This window comes from Salvelinus alpinus, chromosome 6, assembly GCF_045679555.1.
Source record: "Salvelinus alpinus chromosome 6, SLU_Salpinus.1, whole genome shotgun sequence".
In the NCBI taxonomy this organism is placed as follows: Eukaryota; Metazoa; Chordata; class Actinopteri; order Salmoniformes; family Salmonidae; genus Salvelinus; species Salvelinus alpinus.
In genome coordinates this window covers 11,465,431-11,488,147 of record NC_092091.1, presented here as the reverse complement: position 1 = coordinate 11,488,147, position 22,717 = coordinate 11,465,431, and the positions used below count along the sequence as shown (strand labels likewise).

At 41.0% G+C, this 22,717-nt stretch overlaps 1 long non-coding RNA gene across 4 annotated transcripts in view; it reads left to right on the top strand.

The window, feature by feature from the left end:
* The first annotated feature begins 6,051 nt into the window (after positions 1–6,051).
* Positions 6,052–22,717, top strand: part of LOC139578143 (uncharacterized) — a 45,194-nt gene continuing 28,528 nt past the window's right edge. The window contains exons 1-3 of one of the 4 annotated variants that reach the window (XR_011675498.1): positions 6,052–6,169; positions 10,358–10,380; positions 17,598–17,739. This is a non-coding gene — a long non-coding RNA (uncharacterized lncRNA). Of the gene's footprint in view, positions 6,170–6,702; positions 6,818–9,332; positions 10,041–10,357; positions 10,381–12,780; positions 13,215–17,597; positions 17,740–22,717 lie in introns of those variants that run through there. The other 3 variants (XR_011675496.1, XR_011675499.1, XR_011675497.1) reach the window with 3 other exon arrangements.

The window sequence follows — 22,717 nt, the reverse complement described above, 5'->3', positions numbered from 1 at the left end:
TTATGGTAAACAATATCAAAGGCTGCACTGAAATCTAACAGTACAGTTCCACAGTCTTCTTATTATCAATTTCTTTCAACCAATCATCAGTCATTTGTGTCAGTGCAGTATATGTTGAGTGTCCTTCTCTATAAGCGTGTTCATTTGTTTACAGAGAAATAACATTGTATTAGTTCCAACACAATTTTTTCCAACAGTTTGCTAAGAGCTGGCAGCAAGCTTATAGGTCTGCTGTTAGAACCAGTAAAGGCCGCTTTATCACTCTTGGGTAGTGGAATTACTTTGGCTTCCCTCCAGGCCTGAGTTCAAAGACTTTCCTCTAGGCTCAGATTAAATATATGACAGATGGGAGTGGCTATAGAGTCAGCTACCATCCTCAGTAGCTTTCCATCTAAGTTATCAATGCCAGGAGGTTTGTCATTATTAACAATAATTTTTCCACCTCTCCCACACTAACTTAACAAAATTCAAACTGGCAATGCTTTTCTTTCATTATTAGTTTTTTATGCATAAGTACGGTGGCTCACTGTTCATTGTTGGCATTTCCTGCCCAAGTTTGCCCACTTTGCCAATGAAATTATCATTAAAATTATTGGCAACATCAAATGGTTTCGTGATGAATAAGCCATCTGATTTGAAATTGTCTTTCTGCCCATCATTTAAATTACTCCAACGTTTTTTTCCATCATTCTTTATATCATTGAATTTGGTTTCATAATACAGTTTATTCTTCTTTTTGTTGAGTTGAGTCACATAATTTCTCAATTTGCAGTAAGTAAGCCAGTCAGATGTGTAGCCAGACTTATTAGCCACTCCTTTTGCCCCATCTCTTTCAACCATACAGTTTTTTAATTCCTCATCAATCCATGGAGCCATAACAGTTCTAACAGTCAGTTTCTTAATGTCAATGCCAATGCAAGCAGAGCAACTCCTTTGACACTATTCTGCAAATTCTCCAAGAGAATGGGTCCGTAATGAGCTGCACTGCACAGAGGTTATTGTCCATTTTCCAGTTACTTGAGAATTTGTATTTTTTTTACTGGAAACTACCTATTAAAGGTCAAAACAACTTACTGGAAAAACGTTGCCTGACACTAGCAATCCTTGACAGTAACCTACTGTGCCTTCACTGACGTTTTGTTGACAACATATGCACATCACTTGCTGATTGGCAGCATACTGTAGCAGCATCAGCCTATCAGAAGATTGCAGGAGTGGCTTATTTGAGGTGTGGCTTTTTTGGTGTCCCATGAGAGGGAATGTCATCCAAGTTAACCTAGTCTGTTGTATTCTGTCCATAAACATTAAGCTTGTTTACTATCAGGTCTGCAGACATTTTATAGGCTGACCTACCGTAGGCGCGTATGTTACCAAAGAGCCATACAATATTTAATTCATAACTAGTCACCATGTTATTTTAATTCTCACTTACTTCAAAATTCAAAAGCCCCCCCCCGCTCATCTGATCTATCTTTTTTTTGCAGGTGCATGGTAACAGTTGAATAAAATGAGAAAAAAGAAGGAACCGGCACACTGCTCTTGATAGTGTCACTGCTCTTGAGAGTGTCACTGCTCTTGATAGTATCACTGCTCTTGATAGTATCACTGCTCTTGATAGTGTCACTGCTCTTGATAGTATCACTGCTCTTGATAGTATCACTGCTCTTGATAGTGTCACTGCTCTTGATAGTGTCACTGCTCTTGATAGTATCACTGCTCTTGATAGTATCACTGCTCTTGATAGTGTCACTGCTCTTGATAGTATCACTGCTCTTGATAGTGTCACTGCTCTTGATAGTATCACTGCTCTTGATAGTATCACTGCTCTTGATAGTATCACTGCTCTTAATAGTATCACTGCTCTTCATAGTGTCACTGCTCTTGATAGTATCACTGCTCTTGATAGTGTCACTGCTCTTGATAGTGTCACTGCTCTTGATAGTATCACTGCTCTTAATAGTCTCACTGCTCTTGATAGTGTCACTGCTCTTGATAGTGTCACTGCTCTTGATAGTATCACTGCTCTTGATAGTGTCACTGCTCTTGATAGTGTCACTGCTCTTGATAGTATCACTGCTCTTGATAGTATCACTGCGCTTGATAGTGTCACTGCTCTTGATAGTGCCATTGCTCTTGATAGTATCACTGCTCTTGATAGTGTCACTGCTCTTGATAGTATCACTGCTCTTGATAGTGTCACTGCTCTTGATAGTATCACTGCTCTTGATAGTGTCACTGCTCTTGATAGTGTCACTGCTCTTGATAGTATCACTGCTCTTGATAGTATCACTGCGCTTGATAGTGTCACTGCTCTTGATAGTGCCATTGCTCTTGATAGTATCACTGCTCTTGATAGTGTCACTGCTATTGATAGTATCACTGCTCTTGATAGTGTCACTGCTCTTGAGAGTGTCACTGCTCTTGATAGTGTCACTGCTCTTGATAGTATCACTGCTCTTGATAGTGTCACTGCTCTTGATAGTGTCACTGCTCTTGATAGTATCACTGCTCTTGATAGTGTCACTGCTCTTGATAGTGTCACTGCTCTTGATAGTATCACTGCTCTTGATAGTGTCACTGCTCTTGATAGTGTCACTGCTCTTGATAGTATCACTGCTCTTGATAGTGTCACTGCTCTTGATAGTATCACTGCTCTTGATAGTGTCACTGCTCTTGATAGTGTCACTGCTCTTGATAGTATCACTGCTCTTGATAGTATCACTGCGCTTGATAGTGTCACTGCTCTTGATAGTGTCACTGCTCTTGATAGTATCACTGCTTTTGATAGTATCACTACTGTTGATAGTGTCACTGCTCTTGATAGTGTCACTGCTCTTTAATAAGCTTTATGTATTATCCTCACAGCCTTCGTCAGAACTTTTGATAGCTGACACTGTCAAGAGCAGTGTGTGGGTTCCTTCTTTTTTCTCAATACTCACCTAACAGCCTGCCAGGTTAGTGAATTTGACACATTAGCTACAGTAAATTACTGTGAATTTTACAATAACCCACTTGCAATTAGTTGATAATAAGTTATTGAAAAATAAACATTAACTTCCTGTAAACAAGTGGTGAAGCAGGAAATCCAGGGTTCTGGAATCCAAAAGGTTGTGAGTTCAAATCCTACGTGTGGTTAACTCCCAAGTGTGCTAACTGACGTTGAAGGTCAATTCCATTTAACTTTCAGTCAATTCAGAAAGTAAACCAAATTCCACATTTTCCAGTATTGAAAATAATTTTAATTTCTGTGTACTTCCTGAATACAGTTTGTTGTTGTACAGTATATTTACCGTAAACATACAGTTCAGTTGTAGAAATACATGAATAGTTGTTTCCACACTTTTCACTAAAATTACAGGATTTTAAAAAATCTGTTTTTGCCATAAGTGCATCTAAACAGGTATCCTGTAAGTTTAAATGCAATTACAAGTGAGGCGTGCAAAGTTAATTTGCAGGACTGGCAAAAAAGTACCCAAGTGCATTGCTATTCACAGTAAATATATAGCGAAACACTATTACTGTAGAAACATACTGTACATTTTCAAAAAAATCTGCAAAATTAAAAGCAATGGCTAACGGTGTAGTTTCATGTTATCACATTTTGAACCACATGTATTTTACATGTGGAAAATCACGATTTCATACGATGTGAAAAAAATGTGTTTTTGAACACTTCAAATGTAAATTCATGTGAAAACATGTTTTTGGAATACTTCATGTGACATTTCAGATGTGAACATGTGTTTTTGGAACACTTCACATGTAAAAAATGGTGTTCTTGAAACTTCACATAGAATGCGTTTACACTGTTCAGCTGAAGTATGGCCCATCCTGGGATTCGAACTCCCAACCTTTGGATTTACGGAACACTGACCTTTTTTTGCTGAACCAGAAAGTCTGTAACGTTCTCATATACATTCATTCACTTAGCAGAAGAGTGACATCTTTATTTAGTTATTTATTTAGTTATTCTGACTATTCCTTCATCATTGATTTAATTGAATTATTTTAGCAATTGTAGGCTTTTCTGTATAGTTGTCTGATGTTGGTATGTTATATTATTCTGTTTTAATATTACCCCTGAATCACTATTATAAATATAGTATTGAGCGCAAAAGTCCAAAGTGTGGGAATACAGGCGAAATCAGCTATTGACACAGACGTGGTGGCGTAGCAGGCAGATTGGAATGCGGTGACACAAAAGGTTGTCAGTTAAAATCCCAGGTAAGGAAATGTTTAAATAATAATGACTGTATAAATAAACTCATAATATACTCGTATGTGTCAAAGTGGATTAAATATGTACATTGAAAACGCTATGCTAGAAGTACTGTGTGTGTCATAGAGACTCATCTTTGTTTTAAGTGCACCGGATGTGAAGTGTTTCAAAAACGCCTGATTTCACATGTGAAAATCCACATCACCTGGAGTGTTCCAAAAACACATGGTTTCACACGTGCAAATGCTACACGTGAAATCATGTGATTTTGCACATGTGAAATCATATTGTTTTTCCATAAGGGGTTGCAAAGTTCCATTAACTTTCGCAAAATTCCCAGGTTTTCCAGAAATTCTAATTGGATTTCTGGAAAACATGGGATTTTGGGGAAGTTGTCGAAATTGTGCAACCTTAGGGCAAACTAAGCCAGAATCTGTGTCCGATTTCTACACAGGGGGTTTCCAGGTATAAACATCAGTCTGGCTGAGATTATGATTCGTGACCAAGTATAAGACTCTGCCTCCCCCACATTATCTGAGAGTGAACAACACAATGACACCTGTTGGCGAATAATTGGCAGCAGTTCATATCTATAATGTATATGTCATATAATCTCAATGAAAAGCTTTATGTGAATTAATTAGGTAGTTTGTTTTAGATTTTACAGCCCATCAACAAAGGCTTTCCTACTGAACGTTAAGGTAATGTAACACCCAAATTAGCTCTCACAAAGGCAGCAGCCTGTAGCATGTCAGTCTCTGAGGATTCTTATCCTTGTTCTGTATGTGGCAATTGCACTATTCTGGGTCTGTGTTGCCTTGCAGAAAGAAGGGTTAAATGCGGAGGTTTTTCAACATACTCTCTCCAGTCAGCTGGAGATGTGCGCTATTTTTAGATCAGGAGAGAGAGAGAGAGAGAGAGAGAGAGAGAGATAGAGAGAGAGAGAGCTGCCTTTAGTCTGATCGAAGTCATTTATTTTTCATATTTTCGCTCTTCCACAGCTTCATACACACTAACCCCTCAAAATCAACTCTGGACCGCGAAGCCAGTTCCACTGCGTTTTTTCATTGTTCCTCTCTAATTAATTATCAGGTTGAACAGAAAACCAGGAACCTCCGGAACTCTATTTTCAAAGCAGGGCGTCTGGTAGTATTAGAATGGTCTGGTTTAGGGGGATGTTCTATCGTTCGAATGTTGACCTCCCAACATTTACCCCCTTTCTCTCCCCATCACCCATACCCACCCATTTCGCCCCACCCTCTCCCGTTGAATTAATTTGATACTATTTTAGAAAGTCTGTGTTTCTAAGGGATACCTAATGACGCAATGACGTCAATGCAGGTCAATAGCACACGGGTGAAATGGACTGGCGGGCTGAGAATAGCCGTGTGCCTGTGGCTGCGCGCGAACTCCTCTAGCTGTCTCCCAATGCCCGGGAACGAGTCTCCGCGTTAAAGCTGTTCGTTTGCCCACGGTATAGCCTACTCATTGTAAGAAGGACTGCCTATTGATAATATTCACTACACACAAAACGCTCGTGCTTTTAATGAATTGTTATTGTTGGAGATCCCGTTGCATCCTCGCTGTGTGAAGAGCTGGTTGGACCTGGTCGTCTGACACTATGAATGGAGCGGGACAAGTCCCTGTCTCGCTCTGCTTCACAATATCACGTTACACGGTTCATTCACACTTTCCTACTTCCCCCATCTCCAAGTCATTCACATATATGTCGCGGTGCGCATCGTAGCAACCACACCAATAATGTTCACCCCAGAGAGAAGTGAAACGAAGAGCACGGCGTGACCCCGTCCGTCCTGACGCAAGAGATGCGTACTGTCCCACTTTGGCTCCTAGAGTTATTTCCCTTTCTTGGTCTCAAAAAGCATCTCATTTAAGACGAATCCCTTTTGTAGGCTACTCGAGCACAGCCAGACAAGACTTCTTAGACGGGTAAGTGCTTTCTTTTGTGCACGCGGGAATCACGACTTCTCCAGAGGTGCCACAAGTTGTCTCTTTCAACCCTGGCAATCAGGGTAGGCAGACATGATGATACTTTAGTTCAGCATAATCTTGAAGCATGCTATTTTATGTAGCCTTAGGACCGAAACATGACAGATATTTTAGCCCATTGCCCTAATGTCTGAGGCATCTGAACACATGCATGCATACAATCGTTATTGTTATAATTTAGGCAATGACAACTAACACTGTGGCTATATGAACGGTGCATAGTATTTGTTTAGAGTTACTGTTAGTCCTGCAATTTGGGAGAGATCCAACAACGAACACAGGGAGTTGTAGACAGTGGGGGCTTCGCTAATGCGTAGGCGTATTCACGTGCTGGGGTTTCGCTGCTTAGCCCGCTACTCTGCTGGGATGCCTAGTAACAGCTCTCTGAGAGAGAGAGAGATAGAGAGGGAGGGGGGTAGGGAGAGAGAGAGAGAAAGAGAGATGGAGAGGGATGGGGGGGGGGGGTAGGAAGAGAGAGATATAGAGAGAGAGAGAGCATGGGATGGCACATAGCCTATAGCTGTCCATGGCAGCTCCGCACGTGGCGCGTAATAGACAAAGCTGTAACATTGATTCACGAGCTAAGAGGTAAGCACTTTTTTTGTAGGCTACACTGTTACACTTTGATAATATGTTCATGTGGGACTTGCGTCAGCGAGAACTTATTGTATATTCCGCTGATGTACGTCATCCGAATGACATCGAATGAGTTATTTGAACGTTTAGCCTACCTTCGTAGTTTCGTAGGTAGGTCACAGATCATTTTGGTGACCCTCTTTCCCTTGTCATAGCGTGTGACATTAGGTCTTCAAGAGCAATTATTTCGCTAGGCTGTATGCGTGTCCTGAAGGCACTTGTATGGGTGTTGTTATGACGACAAAATAAACAACGACGTTGCAATTGGTCACTATAGGCTATAGGTCTACTCGTTTTTATGGACTCGCATGAGATAAGTAAGCATACCTTTTGCGTCTATTAACGTCTCAGCACCATGGACAGCGTCACCTTGCGGCTAATCTAACCACGGTCGGGCAATATGCTACTGTGCCCCTCGTAACTTTTCAGCACCCTGGACAGCGCCACTGTGCTGCCAATCTCGCCACGTTTTTTAAAATCGGTTTGCTCTCTTCTGAACTTTACAGCACCATTGAGTTCAGATAACTTCAGGAAGATGGCAGATATCAAACCTGATATGAAATATCTGGGAGGGCGTTTTCAACATTTGAAGTAAAATATACTTCTCAACACAAAAACAGTGACATTATATAGGCTAGGCAAAGGAATAAAACAGTTTATGCTATGGCAACAAGTTTGGCTTTACACCTGGGCTGGCGCATTGATCTAATATTTTTTAGAGTCATTTCCGATGCACTATACATTATTCAAAGAGTACAGTATCTAAAGGGAGGCGCTAGCCTGTATCTATATTTAGCCTCCAGGTTCTTTTTAGCCTACCATATAACTTTTGTATATTTTGTGTGGGGAGTGTAGGTGGACTGAATTCTTACAACTGTATCAGGTTAAGTGTTGGATAACCAACACGCAAGAGACGTCACACTGTGTGTTTGGAGCAGAATCGCGTTAGTTGGAAACGTAAGCCGTTTTCAGGGCACGCCTTATGTAGCTATGTTCGTTTCGGGTCGGGGCCAATTTTAGCATTTTAGCTATGCCTAAACCTAATTCTCCTAACCTGCCACGTGAATTCTCATAACCTAACCTAACCTGCTAAGAAAAGTCCCTTCTGCTGAGAATAGCGTGGGCTCTGAATAACGTGTTTGAAGAGAAGTTCCCCAAGTGGCATCTGGCGAGTGGCCGGGCCGGGCCGGGCAGCGATCCGAGTCAGGGAGACACTAGCTCTTTAAAACAAATGCTCCAGCTGACATTTTCATTAATCCAAGAGAAAGCTCCATTGAAAGCAGTGGAAGACGATGCTCCAGGGGGGATTGGAGGGAGAGAACTCGGGCTGAGTGTGGCGACACCGTGCGGCGATCTCGGTGCTCTTCACTGATAGTCCCGCTCATTGATATTTGTTGCTGGTTCACTGATTGAAAGATTGCAGCTGCAGCAAAGGCGGATGAGAGAGAGAGAGAGAGAGTAGAGAGAGAGAGTAGAGAGAGAGAGAGAGAGAGATTAGAGAGAGAGAGTAGAGAGAGAGAGTAGAGAGAGAGAGTAGAGAGAGAGAGTAGAGAGAGAGAGTAGGGAGTGAGAGAAGGGTGTGTGAGGGGGGGGAGAGGAGGGGTGGAAGAGATGAGGGAAGAAGGCAAGGGGTAACCTCAAACAGCAATACAAATGGTGCTAGAGTACTGCTGTAGTATGTAGCCTAGCGGTTAAGAGCGTTGGACCAGTAACCTAAGGTTGGTTAGAATCCCAGAATTGACTCGATGAAAAATCTGTCCGTGCCCTTGAGCAAGGACCTCAACCCTAACTGGTCCTGTAACTCTGGATAAGAGCGTAGCTAAATGACTCAAATGTAAAAAAAAAAAAATATATATATATATATATAAATAAAAATAAACGTTGTATCCAAGGCTTTTCAACAGTTTATAGGGAGCAAATGGGAGCAAAAAGGGAGGTGCCCCAACGTTTATGATCCTACGGTTTCTGTCAATATCTAGTTATGAATGGAACTTCTATAGCTTTCCAAAAGCCCCAGCTCACTTCCACCCCGCCCTTAGTGTCAGGAGCTGCCCCAACTTGCTCTCCGCAGCAGAGTGAAACCTGCAGCAGCCAGCGGAAATACAGTGTACTATTCATCATAATACAAGCCAATACGCATTATAAATAGCATCAACCACTGCGACGGACGCAACCTTTTTTTCCCTCTGAGATGACTTTTTGCACACACACACACCGGTATCTCGTGACTTTTCACGCTGGTGCATGCTGGCAAGAGGTCAGGGTGAACCCGAGAAAGGAGAGTAGGGGGATGAATATTGGAGAGGGGGTTAAGGATACGAAAGAGACTTTTTAGAGCTAGGGTGTGTGCACAGGTTGTATCTGGCGTGTTGGTGCGCTGGTGCTTGCTCTGACAGTTCTGCTCTCACTGTGAGTCCGGTGGTGAGCGAATCTAGCGCGTGGGCACGGGCAGCGAGCGTACAGAGATTGCATTGTTATTGTCACCAGCTCAGATAGAATGTTTGCCTAGCAAATACACGGATGGGAACCAAGCCTCAAGACTACAGTTCATACCAATCCAGTGGACGAGAAAAGCGCTTGAGACACAGGGGCGGGGGAGATGGAGAAAATTGTTAATTCGTACTATAGCGCTTTATGAGACGCATAGGCTATATGGCCGTTTCTAGCCTCTCCAACCTTAATATTCCCCAACCATTTTATTTCCAAAGCAAATTAAAAGATGGACAGACAGCAAATGTCGAAGCGGCGTCTTTAATCAGGCGCTATAGGCTGTAAAGTGGGGAGAATCTAAACGTGACGTCAATGCCTAGTAACTGACGCAGCCCCTCCACAAAAAAATAGGGCTTTTTTCTTTTTTCGTCAGCAAGCTTATTTTTTTTCCCGATAAAAAGCCTAAACCACAGGGATAACGTGGGGTTATCCATGTTATGTGAAGGGACCTGATATATTTCTTATGTATAGGCCTATTTTCTGAATTGCAAATCAACCAACTGCTGTGTAGTGAATTCTTCAGCGAAAGTTGCATGGAGACAGGCGCGAGAAGGCGCGAGAAGGCGCCAGAAGAGCTGAGCGAGAGCACGCGAAATCAAATATACATAATAACAATAATATACGACAAGTACGAGTGAGAGAGATACGGAGAGGCAGCTCTTGTGCAGAGTTGGTAGATGAAAATGTATGTAGCCTTCATTACATGCGCTCCACGTAACGTTCCTGAGCGATGCCTTTGTGAGTGTTTTTTTTTTCGCCTTACTGCGACCTAAAAATAGCACCATGGTTTGATCGCGCGCCAGAAATAGACAGAGGGTCTCACTTGTATAAAAAGGAAGCCGATCCTGAGAAAACTTGGACGTGCCATATTAAGGCTATTTATGAAGCATGGACTGAATATTTGTTTATACCCAATGTGTTATCCCATGTGTCAGTAGAGCATGTTTATGAATGCATTGTAAATGTTTTTTTTCTTTCTTCTCATTCCCTCGGTTCTGCAAGTGGTCCCTGGCCCCTGCTATATGGTAAGTGAGACTTTGAATGTGCGATGTTTTTAATTCAATGTACTTTCTCAGTTTGTCATTTTTGCTCTGTTGCTTGTCTGTTGAGTCTTGTCGTGCTTCCCATCACATTTAGCTCACAACGTAGTAACCGAAAAAGACTATAATTCTTGGTCTTGTTTTTATCGTTTTTGACAACATTCAAATGAAACCATGCAGCCTTTCTCTGCAGGAAAGGGAATCACCCCACTGGTAAAACAGCAAGTTCAAACTCCTTTGTCTGTTGTTGGCGCTGTTGCGTCTCTTTTCACATATCTTTCCTCCCGCCAAAAAAACATAAGCTTGCGAGGGAAAATCCTTCTCTGATGAGCCTAATCTGCGCTAATTTCCCCCTTTTTTTAAGAGGATGCATAAAGACAGGAATGGAGGAGGAGGAGGAGAAGGCGGGGGAGAGGAAGAAAGGAGACGAGCAACGATGAAAATTGGGAGCTGCAGCCTGAAACGTTGCACCGACTTGGGGAAACCCAGAGCTGGCCAACAGTAATGGTGCTGAAAATAACATCGAATGGCACCAGGGGGGTTCCGTACATCACCGAACCTTAGGCGCGCGTGTTCGGAAAGGAAACCAATGCGATTTGATTGAATGAAAACGTTTTCTCTTTCGCGGAGCCTGATCGGAGGCTGAGTCCTTTCCCCCAGGATCAAAAGCCTACATGAAACTCCCGATTGTCGTTAGCTTTGAATGAGTTCGCCAGTAGCAGGTAGACTGTAGCAGCAGAGCGTAACATAGGCTATATACAGGGTTGGGTAGGTTACTTTCTAAGTGTAATCCGTTACAGTTACTAGTCACCTAGCCAACATTGTAATCAGTAATGTAACTTTGGGATTCCCCAAACTCGGGAACGTAATCGGATTACTTTTACGTTACTCTTCTATTACTTTCCCCTTAACAGGCATTAGAAGAAGACAACACGGATCCATCAAACGCATTTGGTGTGTGTTCTCTGACTTGTGGTCAGACTAGCTCAGGTGGAACAAATTTAAACTTGCGTCTTTTTTTAATGCTGAATTGAATGTCTTTGAGAAAAACAGAAATGTGTCATGTATTTTTTTGCAAACATCCTTTCTGAATTTAAAAATAATCCATGTTTTTCAAAGTATCTGTAATCTGATTGCAATATTTTTTTGCTGGTAACGTAACTGATTACAGTTACAGTTTTTTTGTTGTTGTTGTAATCAGCTTACATGTAGCCTAACTATTGCTACATATCATAGAGAGTAACATAGGGGAGTCTTCTTCCCGCCAGCGTCGTTTGAACAGTTTAAACAGATAATGTGTAGGGCACAGACAGGGAGGCTATAGGCGGGTAGACTTGGATTACCCTTCTGCACACGTCATGCATTGCCATCTTCAGTGTATCAAGCTAACTCTAACCTATACCGTATGATATGACCGTAAACCCATCTTCTGAAGCATCCCCAAAACATTTGTTTCTTCATTCTTAAACAATGTGATCGTTTTCATCCGTCTTGATGATACTACTGGTGAAACCGCGCGTCACCATCCACGTTTCATTGAAAAATAGTCTACCGTTTGCAGCTTTTGGGCTATGCTGCTTTTCAATCCGATATGCATGACTTTATGACAAAGTGAAGACGGACCTCGTTTTTTATTTGAATTAGGGAGCGATTCTAGAGGTCGTGATTTGAGGGCCATAGACCGTACCGCCAAATTCCTGTTTTGGTTAGACTTCTCTCCACAGTAACTTAGCGTTATACTGTAGATGTGGTAAAGAGGGGGGTCGATATGGATGGTTTGACAACAAGATATCGGGCTGCCAAATGGGCAAGGAATCACCCATACAACTATGAAAGTGTCGAAGCAATCACAGCCAATTTAGCAATGTAGGTCCCATAGATTAAAGTAGCCTAAGCAATGTGTCGCATGTCAAAATATTGAATCGAGTTCAACCAACGCTCGTATCTGCCTGCAGTTTCGTTCACGTCACACAATAATCATGCTCACTCACTCATAGCTACAGTTCTCGCACGACTTTTGTCCGATAGCCTATATATAGCATTATTTTCGCCGCGGGAGAAGAGTTTGCAGTACACGACATCTACAGTGTCATATCATGGAAAAAGACATCGTCAATGACTGTCTCGTGTTGTGATAGAGTGTGTAACCATTCACCTGTTATATTACTTCCACCCTTTTAAAAAACCTTCGCATTTACTCTTCCTTTAACCAAAGCCAGCAGCAGATATAGAGACACATCTCCTTCCTTCAATAATTAAATGTCGGGCCGTGTAATTTCAGTAGAAACCACGGATTCTCGAGTCGTGACTGCTAAACTGAGTAATGTGCGTGTTGGCTGCGTCAGGAGAGGCAGTCACTGTGCAGTGCAGACGGAGGGAGAGAATCGTGACTGACTGGACAGACGGTCGCAAATGAAAATAGCACCCATTAAAAATACCCAGCAGGGACTGGGCAACGTTTTTGATACATTTTCATTGATGTCCCCCTGAATACTACCTCGTTCCTGTACCCTGCATGCTTTACTAATCGTGGCACCAACTTGATGCAGGAGAAGAGAGTTTCAGGGATAGTGGGGCGGTGGGGAGGAAGAGGAGAAGGAGGGAAGGAGGGGGGGGGGGGTCTTGGTTTGGGATAAAACGAGACACACATTGGGGAGGGAAGATCCATACATAGAGCGTGACCCAGCCTCCTACTCGGTACAGTAACTTTCCTTGTTCCAAGAGGGGAGTACACAGGGGCTCTTGTGATTTGAAAACAAAACTAATTGATGGGGTCTAAAAACATAGAGACATGGGACTGTGGGAAAATAACTTCAAGGGTAAGTAGAGTTTTGCTATTCTGTAACTTTCCCGATTGATCTAAATTTATTAAGTCCATTAAAGATTGTTTAACCATTAGTGTGTGCAGAGTTTAAGAATTGGGCTAGGTGACTATTGTTATTATTGACGTATTATTATTATCATTCTGGTGTTTTGTACCGACTCTCCTTCTTCTTCTTCTTCTTCTTCTGTGTGTTGGAGCCTTCATTGTCATTCTGGATTGCACTTGCTATAATTATGAATCTTTAACATGTGGTACTGACAACAAGTGTGTTTTGAGAGACCCCCGTGTCCTCACTATCAGTGGTACCATCCAGTGAACTCTCGCTGGTCATACAATAGAATCGCTTCAGATGCTGGTCGTGTTGTTGTTATCGCGTGGAGAGCGCTGCGGCGCTTTCCCACGCCTGGTTCACATGCGTTCTGTGGCGCCACATTCATATGAACGTTTCAAAATGGTTCGTGTCTAGCCTATATGCATGTCACTTGGGATGCAGTATATTAATAGCTAACCTGTTGTGATTTATTTTTTCATCATTCTAAACCTGATAGAATTAATTGTGATCTGGTTTGTGTATGCCAACTTGCATTAGCCGTAGGTAAGATGCAATCCATGCACGAATCGAGAATCAATCAATCAATCGATCAATCGATATATAAAATCCACCCAGATGTTCTTTGTATAAAAAAAACCTTATTCGGTCGCATTTATCAAGTCACTTTCACCAGCTAGGACAAAATTTGGTTTCCCCTTTCTTTTTTTTCTTTCTTTTTTTTTTAAAAAGGGGGGTCCCTATATGAGCGAGACACCGATTGGTCGATGACGAGTTTTCGTTTGCTCCAATAAGATCCCTCACTGCTCTCTATTTATTGCGAGCAGATTACTTCTTGCTCCCTCCTTACACAGACCGCTCGAGCGGCTACAGCGAGCTAGTTCTCCACTAGGCGACATCACGAACGAGGGGAATATATATATATATATATATATATAGAACCAAAATAAAAACAGTGCTCCTTCTGATACTCAGCGCCTAAACGACCAAACTGGCTTAAACATTTGTGCATTTGGACCAAATAATATTCGAGAGAGAGAGGGACTGAGGGTGAGAAGGGAGAATAAGGGAGATGTGGGAGAAATGAAACTACGGAGAAGGAATGAGATTCAGGACCATGGACAGCGGTAGAATGCAGTAGCGTTGGCATTTTGATGTAGCTTCGCTTGGAGCACCCCCCTACCCCCCACCCACCCCTCCCGCCTCGCCTCATAGTGTGTGATTCAGTTGGAGTCACACAATTGCCTAGGGTTGCTGATGGCTGGATGCACCCAATACGGGACGGGAGATAAGCGAGGAAGCGACCTTTTTTGATGTCGCTTGCTTAAGACTCACGGACTCTCGACAGGATGTAGAGACAGAAGCCGATCTGATCTGTCCTTCGCGAATCTTTTTGCGGTCTGGGCTTGCTGTACGTAACTATCAAGCTGGGAAGCCCTTACCCCAAAAAGCATTGGCGGAGGGCGCATTCGCCGAGTCACATCGCAAGACGTCTTGCAAGCACGCTTCGTGATTTTTTTTTCAACAAAATCTATTTTTAGTCTTTCCCCCCTCCCCTCTTTCTTTTTCACATGATCATTTTTTGCTATAATTATTGTTCATATTATGTTCATACTTATTTTTATTCTGACTATTGTTATCATTGTTATTGGGCCTACTTTATATAATTGTTACGTGTTAATTGTACTTGGTTTGTTATTTGTTTTTATCGTTAGCCTAAGGTCCCATTTCCAAACTTCGGTGTGCCTCCCAACCCGGGGATATTTAAAAGATTTCTCAGCTCCAGAGTTTCTGAAAATGTTTTTGACTCAACTTGGAGTAATGTGATGTCAATCAGTTCATAGCACCACACCCCCCAGATCCACACCATCAGTACATACTATAGTCCCCTCAGCGGTACGCAGAACGCCCTGCTGAGAAATAAGGCTGCGGCATCCCGAATGATACCCTATTCATTATAGTGCACTATTAACTTTAATATTGCTGCCTCACAATAGTGACCGTGCAGCGAGAGAGAGTGTGTGTGTGTGTGTGTGTGTGTGTGTGTGTGTGTGTGTGTGTGTGTGTGTGTGTGTGTGTGTGTGTGTGAGAGAGAGGGAAAGAGCCGTACTGTGTGTGCAGCCGTCCTCTAATAGGAGCGGAGAGGCTGAGATGCTTATTTTATTTCACCCTGCCGACTCTTTCTCTCTCTCTCTCTTTCACACACACACACACACACACACACACACACACACACACACACACACACACACACACACACAACACAACACAACACACACACGTGTTTCCCCCCAATGTTTTGATATGTAGCCTATTCCCCTTCGAGCATCGCCCGCCACTGCCCCTTTCATCAAGCCTAAAGCATGGAGCACATCCTTACATCTGTGGGCCATATAAGTTAACGTGGAAGCCCAATTTGAATTGATTGATCAGTTGACAAACTCCGAAACATTCCTCAAATTTACTTCCAACAGCATGGAGCATCTTTCCCGTGCATCACACTTGTGCACATGCGCAAAACCATGAAAACAAAACTCGCAGTTTTTTACTCCTTGTCCAGTTCGATAGAGTAAAATACTGCTGTAATGACACAACTCAATTTACACCCGAAAAACTAAGTTAAAAAGCATACACCGGAAGATGTATTATACTCTATTGTCCCTGAGTTCAGGGTATCCCCGGCCATTACGCATCAGCTCAACCGTTTCAGGAGCAATTATATGAATGTGGGAATAGTATTGGCTTGTTTCATTCAAAATAGTTTGCTACTAATCCGTACAGTCAAGGGTCGGCTATTTATAAGAATGACGTAATGGCATTGCAAGACATCCAGAACTCATATCAATAGGCCTACTTCTCGTCTGCGGTGAATGACATCACATCTCCTTGGCCTCGTCAACTGACAAGACTTGTAACAACATGCATACAAACTCAACTGAAGCTTCGAGTGTAACTTTATAATGTATAAGACGTGGGAATTATCCCCAGAGGTCAAAGGTTGTTTTCCTATTTATTATGAGAAAGAAACAACGAACGCACCAGTGACACTCCCGTTCACCACCATGGACAGTGTCACATTTTCACCAATCTGACGACACTCGGTTCTTCCTCGGCCCTATTTCAGTGCCGTCACATTCTGTCAATCTGCAGCTCAAATTGATCACTAAATAAACATAAATGGGACTTCATGCTCACGCCTTTATTTGACTAGCTCTTGGCACAGGTTTGTTTTCTTATGGTGAAAAGTATTTGAGACAGTAGTCGTATGCATATAAAGAGCATACAATAGTTTACACTTGACAGTGGAGATTGTCCTACTGAGATAAAAACAATAGTTTACACTTGACAGTGGAGATTTCCCTACTGAGATAAAAACAATAGTTTACACTTGACAGTGGAGATTTTCCTACTGAGATAAAAACAATAGTTTACACTTGACAGTGGAGATTGTCCTACTGAGATAAAAACAATAGTTTACACTTGACAGTGGAGATTGTCCTACTGAGATAAAAACAATAGTTTACACTTGACAGTGGAGATTTTCCTACTGAGATAAAACAATAGTTTACACTTGACAGTGGAGATTGTCCTACTGAGATAAAACAATAGTTTACACTTGACAGTGGAGATTGTCCTACTGAGATAAAACAATAGTTTACACTTGACAGTGGAGATTGTCCTACTGAGATAAAAACAATAGTTTACACTTGACAGTGGAGATTTTCCTACTGAGATAAAAGTCAACTTCTCGCTTTGAACCGACCTTGATCAAACCCGAGTTGGTTGTCTCTTATTGGACCCACAACCACTGTTTTGCATGGTGTTGTATATGTGTTGTAATGTGCATTTCGGATAGGTAGCCTACATACTTCCTAATTACTATTTTGGTATTTGAACACCACTGCATGCATTAAATGCCAATACCATTGGCTAAATATAAACGTCATGTTTTGTAGTTTGTGTGCGTGGAGCAATATGGATAGACAACGATGCATTGAGTAGCCAAGGCCTAACTAGGCATATCTGTATTCTCTAATAATTGTTAAACTGTCTCGGAAAAGATTTGAGCTATATGTAGGAAACAACCAAGGCAACGTTTACCTGTTATAGAATCTCTCGAAGCAGTCATTAAATTAGTGTGAATTTAAGACGTTTCACTGCATGTGCATTGTTGACGTATGGCCTTCATGCAATCTCCACATTCTTTCAAAGCCTCTGTATTTGTGCGCACGGGACTACCCTCTTCCACTCAGTTGTTTTATATTTGAATGACAATGCTCTATAAATCTAACAGAACTAATGATACGACTGTTTTTCCGTTTTCTGTAGGTGAGAGCCTGGGAAGAAGAAGAAGTAGGAGGAGGCACGATGACTTGACGAAGAAGGGCTCTGGCGTTCGTTCCCTACGCCATGTTACATCCTGGCCAGAAACGTCGACTCTCTTGGGATTTCATCGTCTCCATTGAGAAAGGTAGCCAGCCTATAGGCCTATCACCCCTGGACCACAAAAATCACCACCTCTCTGTCTGTTCTCGTGTTCAGCGCAAGGTAACAGCTAACCCGAGAGTGTTAACAGAGGCTATGACAGAGGCCACTAGAACGATGACATCAGAAAATCACTTCCCTTTGAAATATAATTTTGTCAGGGCATTATCACGTGAACAGAAGTTGACCGGCAATGAATGTTAAACGATGGTAAATCATCGCAGTCTTTTGTTATAAATATAGGCTATGGACACGTAATGTCATTAAACATGAATAACTTTTTAGATTTAAGAGACGTAAATACAACAAACACAATTGTTTTTTTGTCGAGTTTTGACACCTTCCATGTGTATATTTAAGCCCATGGTGACATCAGTGCATGTGTGTGAAGGGTGTCTAGGCTATGCCTTCTTGTACTGATCTGTGATAGCGTGTGAGAACGCCTGGTGTAGGCATACATATAGTGTAGTTAACAAACGGGCCTGTCTGTCATTTTTTTAAATTATTTTTATTTCACCTTTATTTAACCAGGTAGGCCAGTTGAGAACAAGTTCTCATTTACAACTGCGACCTGGCCAAGATAAAGCAAAGCAGTGCGACAAAAACAAACAACACAGATTCTGAAATATGCTTTGGTGGTTAATGTGTTACTAATGTGTTATAAATCATGGAAACACAATCTATATCTCTGAGCTAGTACCACACAACGTTCATAGACCTATTATGTCATATTTTCTGCAATTAGTGAATAACCCGGAAATAAGCAGTGAAAGGAGGGCTAATGAGGGATCCATGAGCAGAGCCGTCATCAAGACGTCACATGCCAAATTATTCCCGCTGCGATTGTTTACTAAGACTAGTAAAGTTTAGGTCTGGAGTGCTGTGAATTAGTGGTTTAAAACCTGTGTCTCTCTGGACATGGCTTTTCAAGGTGTCTCTCATAATGTACAGGGTAATAGTGAGATTTTTATGACTACACTGTAAAACATTTCCTGTCATTTTTACAGTCAATTACTGGCAGCACAAAAAGACAGTAAATTACTGTAGATTTACAGGACCTTTAATGTAACACAAATTTACAGCATATTACTGGAACACCTGATTACAGTAACATGCTGTATTTCTAGAATTTACAGTGTATTTACTGGAAGCACAGTGGTTAGTAAACTGTTGCAGATGTACAGTGCTGGTAACTAGTGCCAACAACGGCAGTATTTCTGTTACATATATTTGATATAGGTCTTAAGCACCGTGGTTAGTAAACTGTTGCAGATGTACAGTGCTGGTAACTAGTGCCAACAACGGCAGTATTTCTGTTACATATATTTGATATAGGTCTTAAGCACCGTGGTTAGTAAACTGTTGCAGATGTACAGTGCTGGTAACTAGTGCCAACAACGGCAGTATTTCTGTTACATATATTTGATATAGGTCTTAAGCACCGTGGTTAGTAAACTGTTGCAGGATACTTTCACTACCTAGTTTGTAATTTATATTTCACTGGCCTGAACTACAATTCATATAGCCTATTTTGTAACAGTTTAATTAGAATACATGTATTTTGTATTTTATAATACAAATATACACTTACAAGTAGCCAGCTTAACTACAGCACTCTCGATAACGGTAACATAATCTCTTCACTTGCTACGGTTGTGGTATATGCCTGTTTACCTTAGTTTAATACACTGACTGTAAGGCGCTCTGGATAAAAGGGTCGGCTAAATGACCAAAATGTAAATGTGAACATGAACACACAAAGAAAACTGCTGGATATTGTTATTATGACCTCTGCCCCCCCCAAAAAGCCAAATTTGATCAAAATAACAAATAGTTTGAGGGCGGAGTTCATTAGAGTAATACCCAGCATTGTGCTTTGCAAAAGCATATTTTTCACATTTACATTTTTGGTCATTTAGCAGATGCTCTTGTACAGAGCAACTTACAGTCAGTGCATTCAGGTTGATAAAAAAAACACATTTCACAGTCATAGCAAGTAAAACGTTTCTGTAACCGTTACTGGGAATGTTGTTGTAGTTAAACATACAATGGTCTTCAAAATGTCTTATATTTGTAACAAAATACCCTTTGGATGTTTGTTTTCCTGTCTCTAGCTAGTGTAAATTACATTACTGTAAAATTTACAGCAACTTGTGACCAGCTTCCTGTATGGTACTGTAAAATGCTGGGCAATGACTTAGTACAATATTGTAAAATGAGCTTACTACACTCATTTAAAGTAAATGCTACTGAAGTCATGTTGGTATTTCACTGTAATTACATAGGATTAGTGCAAGCAGGTTGGCTGCTAGGTATTTGTATATTACGGCATATATCATAATATTTGGCATTTGTATCACCTACACGTCTAGAGGCCTAAACAAAAGCTTCCAAACAGATCAAAAGGACATGGCTAAACACTCAAAGACCTGCTGCCACTTTGATCTGTTCCGTATATACATTTAATTGTTAGGGAATCACTACCACATCTCACCTAATGCAACAAGTATAGCCTCTTACAAGGCACGCCTCGAAATGTGTTAATGAGCCACGACAATACCATGCACCCACAAAAAGGTTTTTTGGCGCTCCAAAATTACAGGAGTTTACTGTATTCTGTGGGGGTGGTACTGAATTACAGTAAATGACAGGCAGCACAGTAGCCAGTAAATTACTGTAGATTTACAGGAAAAGTTTTTTCAGATTCCAAAAATACAGTATGGAACTGTATTCTGTGGGGTGGTAATGAATTGCAGTAAATTACTGCCAGAGCAGTAGCCAGTAAGTTACTTTACATTAACAGGACAAATATATATAAACAAAAAAAGTATGGTAATCTATTCTGTGGGGTACAGCATTCTCACTAACGGGTGCAACAAATATAGCCTCTTACAAGGCCGCCCACAGCATTTTCCCACAATGCACCATAAATCACAGTATGCTGCTGTAAATATACAGCAATTTTACAGAAGTGTGGTGGAACACCATTGATATATAATATAATATATTGCTCTTTTTTTACAGCAATTTGTTACAGTGTACAGTATTTCTCATTCTGGGTGCATTTTCTATTGCCTCTGTGAGATATGTGTAGTTTAAGGAAACAGTATGTATGGTTTTAGGAAACTATGTATGGTTTTAGGAAACAGTATGTATGGTTTTAGGAAACAGGAAACAGTATGTAATGGCTTTAGGAAACAGGAAACAGTATGTATGGTTTTAGGAAACATTATGTATGGTTTTAGGAAACAGTATGTATGGTTTTAGGAAACAGGAAACAGTATGTATGGTTTTAGGAAACAGTATGTATGGTTTTAGGAAACAGTATGTATGGTTTTAGGAAACAGTATGTATGGTTTTAGGAAACAGTATGTATGGTTTTAGGAAACAGTATGTATGGTTTTATGAAGCAGTATGTATGGTTTTAGGAAACAGTATGTATGGTTTTAGGAAACAGGAAACAATATGTATGGTTTTAGGAAACAGTATGTATGGTTTTAGGAAACAGTATGTAATGGCTTTAGGAAACAGGAAACAGTATGTATGGTTTTAGGAAACAGGAAACAGTATGTATGGTTTTAGGAAACAGTATGTAATGGCTTTAGGAAACAGGAAACAGTATGTATGGTTTTAGGAAACAGTATGTATGGTTTTAGGAAACAGGAAACAGTATGTATGGTTTTAGGAAACAGGAAACAGTATGTATGGTTTTAGGAAACAGGAAACAGTATGTATGGTTTTAGGAAACAGGAAACAGTATGTACTGTGCCTTCAGAAAGTGTTCATACCCCTTGACTTATTCCACATTTTGTTGTGTTACAGCCTGTAAGGCTGCTCTGGATAAGAGCGTCTGGTGAATGTCTAGCATGTAAACATGTAGCACGTAAATTCTAAATGGATTAAATATATTTTTTTCTCACCCATCTACACACAATACCCCATAATGACAAAGTGAAAACATGTTTTTAGAAATTGTAGCAAATTTATTGAAAAGGAAAATCCAGAAATATCTCATTTACATAAGTATTCACACCCCTGAGTCTGTACATGTTAGAAGCACCTTTGGCAGTGATTACAGCTGTGAGTAGTTCTGTAAATCTCTAAGACCTTTGTACACCTGGATTGTACAATATTTGCACATTATTCTTTTTAAAACTCTTCAAGCTTGTCAAGTTGGTTGTTGATAATTGCTAGACAGCCATTTTCAAGTCTTGCCATAGATTTTCAAGACGATTTAAGTCAAAATTGTAACTAAGTCACTCAGGAACATTCAATGCCGTCTTAGTATGCAACTCCAGTGTTTATTTGGTCTTGCGTTTTAGATTATTCTCCTGCAGAAAGGTGAATTTGTCTCCCAGTGTTTGTTGGAAAGCAGACTGAACCCTGCATTTCCTTTAGGATTTTGTTTGTACTTAGCTCTATTCAGTTAGATGCAGCCAACACTATGCTTGAAAATATGAAGGGTGGTACTCAGGGATGTGTTGTGTTGGATTTGCCTCAAACATAACGCTTTGTATTCAGGACATAAAGTTAATTTCTTTGCCACATTTTTTGCAGTATTACTTTAGTGCCTTGTTGCAAACAGGATGCGTGTTTTGGAGTATTTGTATTCTGTACAGGCTTCCTTCTTTTCACTCTGTCATTTAGGTTAAGGTATTGTGGAGTAACTACAATGTTGTTGATCCATCCTCAGTTTTCTCCTATCACAGCCATTAAACGTATTGTTTTAGTCACCATTGACCTCATGGTGAAATCCATGAGTGGTTTCCTTCCTCTCTGGCAACTGAGTCAGAAAGGATGCATGTACCTTTGTAGTGACTGGGTGTGTTGATACACAATCCAACGTGTAAGGGATATTCAATATCTGTTTAAATTTTTTACCCATCTACCAATAGGTGCCCTTCTTTGCAAGGCATTGGAAAACCTCCCTGGTCTTTGTGGTTGAATCTGTGTTTGAAATTTAC